Below are 6,168 nucleotides of genomic sequence, written 5' to 3'. Positions count from 1 at the left end.
GGGAGGCGAGCCAATAAGCAGCACAACTCTGTGGCCTCTGCTTCCGTTCCCACCTCAGGCTTCTGTCCTGACTCCCCTGATGATGGACGTGATGTGGGAGTCTAAGCCAAATAAACCCTTTCTTCCCCTAGTTGGCTTTGACCAGTGTTTTTGCCACAGAGACAGAAACCACACTAGAGCAAGGACTGAGGGGAAGAGTAGTTAGGAGTTGGAGGCCACGTTCCAGGCAACACTCTGTCAGGTCAGTTGAATAGTATTGGCCACACACCTTCAGGCACTTATTTTAATTTCTCAATTAAAATTGAGAAATTTTAATTGGAGAACTGGAGAAACTGAACTAGATTCATAAGGCCTCCTTGACCAAGCAGCAACCAGGCTCACTCCAGACTCCAAGGTGTGGCCTGATTCCAGAGAGGAATTTGGAGATGTCTGTTGTCTTATTGGAAGCGGCTTCTGTTGCAAGGAGGAGGGCCCACTTGTTTGTCCCTGCCGCCCAGCTAGCTTAGCCCTGAAACTATATTAATTAAAACACTGCTTGGCCCATTAGCTCTAACTCCTTATTGGCTAACTCTTACATCTTAGTTTAACCCATTTCTCTTAGTCTGTGTATTGTCACACGGCAGTGGCTTAGCAGCTAAGTTTCAGCACGTCTACCTCCGGCAGCGGATCCACGACGTCCCTCCCACTCTGCTTTCTTCCTCCCAGAATTCAGTTCTGTCTTTTCTGCCTACCTAAGTTCTGCCCTATCAGGCCAAGGCAGTTTCTTTATTCATTAACCAATACGAGCAACACACAGAGGGGATTCCCACATCACGTCTCCTTATTTTTTCCTCCAATGACTGTTTGTTTGGCATTGTAAAGATGAACCAGAGCTTCACATGTGTTAGGTGAGGATTCATAAGCTACCTCTCTGACCCTCGAGAGAGCAGTTTCCATGTGTATCTCAGACTGGCCTTGAACTCACAGTGTAGCCAAGCTATCCTTGAATTCACCACCCTCCTTTCTCAACGAGTACTGGGATTACAGGCCGGCATCACCATGCTGAGGGCCTCTTTATTTTTTTTAACTTAAGCATCAAACTGCATGTTGTTTTTAATTTCTCTCTGTGTGTAGGTGTGCGTGAGTTCATGTGTGTGAGTGTGCACATACATGTCATGACATGCATGAAGAGGTCAGAGGATAACCTCGGGTGTTGGTCCTAGCCTTCCATCTTGTTGCTGGTCTCTGTGTTTGCCAGGGTAGCTGACCTGTAAGCTTCCACGAGTCTCCTGTTTCCATCTCTCACTGTGAGGGCTAAAGTTGCGTTTTAAGTTTAAATTACTGTGCTTTAAAAGATCTAAAGAACAAAATGTCTCTAACCTGTAAGCTCCATTTGCCCAAGGACAGACAACTTCCTAGAGTGTTGGGGGCTGTTGCTCATATAAAAAAACAAGCCACGTGTTTTCACTTCTGTAAACAAGGCTGGTTGTCCCAACTGCACATGACTGCTTGGTCACACCTAGGTGGGAGGTATGTAGGCAGGAAATATGTCAGGGTGTATGCTTGGCTCTGATAGGACGAAAGCAGAAGTATGTATGTGGGTTTTGCTTTTATAACCCCCTGACGAATGCAATTTACTGCTATTCTCTGGAAATCGTTGGTATGGACCTGGCCAGCATCCATCTTCCTGGCCAGTATTTAATACAGCTTGCTTCAAATTTGGCTCAAAAATTGTGGTAGTGGTCTTATTTTCCCCTGGTAGGATTAACATCATCTCAATGTAGGATCACGAAGATTAGTGCTACTGACTCTGGCTTTCCATGGATTCTGAGGATCTGAACTCAGATCCCTAGGCTTGTGTGGTACATGCTTTAGCCACTGAACCATCTCCTCGGTGCTCAAACGGAAAGTTTTAAGAAAGTTCCTCTCTCCCTCCCCTCCTTCCTTCCATGTATCTTGATCCTAATCCTGACCTCAGCTCCTAACCTTTGACTCTGACCCAAAACTCTGCCCATGACTGGGAAGTAGCTCAGAATTAACTGCTGAATGCCATTACTCTGCTGTGTTTCTTTTAGAAATACTTCTCTCCTCCACGCATCCTCCATCCTTCTCATGTTTGGTCATGCTAACCAAGAACTACTTCCTCTCATTGTAACACTATTCTGGCTTGCTTCTTCACGTCTGTTTCATCCTGTATAGTAATACACCCATTAATTTTTTTGTTTTGTTTTTCGTTCTTTGAGACAGGGTTTCTCTGTGTAGCACTGCGTGTCCCGGAACTTACTGTGTAGACCAGACTAACCTCCAACTCAGCGCTCCACCTGTCTTTTCCTTCTGTGTGCTGGGATTAAAGGTGTGTGCCATCATGCCCCAGTTAATTGGTGCAATTAACTATTATAAAAGATACAGATGTAGGGGCTTGTTGCTCTTCCAGAGAACCTGGGTTCAATTCCCAGCATCCGTAAGGTCCCTTACAACTGTCTATAACTCCAGATCCAAGGGGATATGGTACCCTCTTTTAGCTTCTGTGGGAAACAGGCACATAGGTGCAGACAAACCACTCATCTACATATAATGAAAGAAAACTACAGATGTCCAAGATGAAACTTTTAAACTGACAAGAAAAAAAAAAGGCATCAAAGGAAGAGAAACCTTTCTCTGTCTGCCCCTGGTGTAGGAGGGTCTTCTTTCTATGTGTTGATTTCATTGGTTGAATAAAGAAAACTGCCTTGGTCTTTTTTTTTTTAAATATTTATTTATTATGTATACAATGTTCTGTCTGTATGCCTGCAGGCCAGAAGAGGGCACCAGATCTCATTACAGATGGTTGTGAGCCACCATGTGGTTGCTGGGAATTGAACTTAGGACCTTTCGAAGAGCAGGCAATGCTCTTAACCACTGAGCCATCTCTCCAGCCCTGCCTTGGTCTTTTGATAGGGCAGCCCTTAGATGGGTGTGGTAGACAAAACAGAATTCTGGGAGGAAGAAGGCAGTGTGACAGACACCCTGGCTCTCCTCTCCTAGACGGATGCTGGCTAGACTCATGCTGGTAAGCCACAGTCAAGTGGCGATATACATGAATAGAAATGGGTTAATTAAGACGTGAGAGTTAGCCAAGAAGAGGATAGAGAAAATGGGCCAAGCAGTGTTTAAATGAATACAATTTGTGGGTTGTTATTTCAGGGTATAAGCTAGCCAGGCGGCTGGGAGCAGGGCAGGATGAAAAGCAGCTGCACCTCTTCCAACATGCCCCCAGTTCTCTTTCCTATAGCCACACTGGTAGTGGTTTCTGGGTGGATCTTACGGAGCTATCCTGTCCCACACAGACACATCAAGAGTAAACTCACCCCTGTGCCTGGAGCCCTACCTTGAACCCTCACCAGTTAGACTGTAGTCCTGTTGGCCTCTTGGATATTTTTCCTAGAGCAGAAACTGCTGTACACATGTCCAGGTAGTGGCTGTGATTTCTTCAGACCACAGGGCCTATGTTTGCTTATAGTAGATTTTCTGGGATTTCTAGCAGCCACGAGCAGATCTAAAGATGAATGGGCCCCTGTGGAAACAGTGAGGAGTCTGATAATGAGCACCCTGATTGGGGTGAACCTCCTTCCAGGTCATTTCCCCGATCCCATTTCCACCCATCCTAAGTTTGCTCTCTCTGTACCAGCTAGAAACTGAAGTGACTCCATTTTGCTTCTGAAACAAAGGTTAGACTGCCTTCTGACTTCAGGAAGTAACTCTGTTCTTTTGCTTCTGCAGAAAGATCTTATTGTTGTTCCAATTGATCCCCTAGTTCTAGGTGTGCCTTCTCTGGAAGTGATGCATTGGGAAAATGTAAGAAATAATAGAGGTTTTCTTCTCTCTCTCTCTCTCTCTCTCTCTCTCTCTCTCTCTCTCTCTCTCTCTCTCTCTGTTTATTTAGACTCAGCCCCCCAGCATGCAGTACCTGAAATGTCTGAATTGTTGCTTAAGTGTATAAATTTTCTTCTATGTTTCCTGGTGTTCTTATGATTTTTTTCCTTTCCTTCTTTCTTTTTGACTTTGAGACAAGGTCTTACTTTGTAGGCCAGGCTGGCATAGAACCCACTATGTAGCCCTGGCTAGCCTCAAACTCACAGTTCCTGCCTCAGTTTCCTGGACTGCTGAGATAATAGACATGAGCCACCATTCTTGCTTTGAGGTTCTAGACAGCTAGTGTCTGATATAAGCCATGTCAACACCCTTGGGCATAGGATCCTAAAGGTATTGCAACCGGAGTACACACCCTGTTAAGTTAGCAGAGATTGCCACTCTGGAAGCGTCTGACTAGTCTCTAATGACAGCCTTGGATTTGGAAACTATCCCTGCAATGACATCTCATTCTTGAGCGCTCCCTTTGAGGAACACAAACCAACGCCTTAGTAGATGCAGATGACCTTAAACTTGAGAAGCTTTGGACTGCTTTTAGCATCTACCTGAGACATAGGCTGCAGTGATACACTTTGACACACACTAGCCTAGTAACATCTGCCGTTCAGAGCATGGACTGGGATGAAGTTCTGACGGTGGGACTGGGGTTTGCCCTAGTCTGTGGGTTCTCATAGGATGGACTTGCAGAGAAGTCTTGCAAGCAGAGATTAATTTTTATGAAGCATATGTGAAGAAAATGTCCTAGAAACCGTTTTTCCTTCTTGCACATTCACAAAGTATAGTAGCACACCCAAGGCTCTGAGAGGTTCATCGTAAACTCACTTCGTAAGGTTTTGGTTTGTTTGCCCGAGACGGGGTCTCAAGTAGCCTTGGTTGGCCTTCAACTCACAATACAGCTGAGGCTAACTTGGAACTCCTGATCCTTCTGTCTTCATCTCCCAGACGCTGGGATTACAAACATGAGATGCTGTGTCTGCCTACACAGTGCTGTTTGTTTGCTTACTTGCTTTATAATGCTGGGATTTGAAGCCAGGGCTTCCCACGTGGGTAAGTGCTCTGCCACTGAGCTGTCTCCTCAACTCTCCACCCTTGTTATTTTTAGCAATAGTACTCTTTATGAATAATGTCTGCCAGCAGCCTAAAGAGCTACAGCCACAGAACACACACCGAGAAATGCTGCTTTAGTGTGTCCATCCGTGCAGGTTCAGCTCCCTATAGTCAAACTGCCAGTTCACCTAAATAGAATATTGCACTCATCATATTACAAAACAATAACATAGTAAACCCATATATGATAGGCTACAACGATTAGGTAAAGCATATAAGTAAATCAATTATGTGTACACTATTGCCAAATGTTAATTCATTAACTAACATTTATATTTGCATACTTAAAAAGCTAGGTACAAGTGAGGTATGGTGGCACCCATCTGCAACCCCAACATTCAGGAAGCTGAGACAGTCAGGGAGAATTGCAAGTTTGAGGCCACCCTGGACTTGTACCGGTGGGTTTCAGCCAACCTGAAATACGACGAGACATTGTCTCAATAAAACTAAAACTAAGTAATTAAAAATAAAAAGCAAAGTGGTTTTTTGTTTTGTTTTGCTTTGTTTTTTTTTTTTTTTTTTTTTTTTTTGCAAGCCCAGCATGGTGAGGCATATCTGTAATCCTGGCATTTGGAAAATACATTCTAGGCCAGTCTGGGTCAAATGAGACTGATGTAGTTCTTGGCCTTTTGGATTGCATAAGCGAGTAACATGAGGAGAACTGTGAGCTCAAGTTGGCAGTCTACTTCTGTTTTGTTGTTTTTTTTTTCAAAAAAGGATATTCACATTATAACTAATTATCACTGTTTTTTTTCTTCCAGAAAAACTTAGGAAAGGCACAGTCTCAAGACTATACATAATTCTTAAGATTCAGTACATCTAATTTTATATAAAATTTTTTACCAAACTTGTCGTAATTTTTCTCATTTTATTAGCATCATTTTGTCACTCACTGATTCATAGACTAGTGTTCTGGAACACTAGGAAAGTGTCTGAAACATGTCCAAGAGAGTAACATTTCGACTCTTCGGAGAAATCCCTGTTGATCATTTTAGCTGTGCTGCAGACCTCCGAAGATCTCAGTCAAACAACATGATTTATTGACTCATCCAGGCGCTGGAAGAAAAAGGCCCAATTCCTGCTCTTGAAAGCTAATGAATACAACATGCGCTGATCACTTACAGATATTTACTGACAAATATTCACAGACATATTACAGAGAGAAAACTTCAG

This window comes from Microtus ochrogaster, chromosome 17 (assembly GCF_000317375.1).
Source record: "Microtus ochrogaster isolate Prairie Vole_2 chromosome 17, MicOch1.0, whole genome shotgun sequence".
Classification (NCBI taxonomy): domain Eukaryota; kingdom Metazoa; phylum Chordata; class Mammalia; order Rodentia; family Cricetidae; genus Microtus; species Microtus ochrogaster.
The sequence above is the reverse complement of the archived record's forward strand: the minus strand, read 5'-3'. Positions refer to the sequence as shown.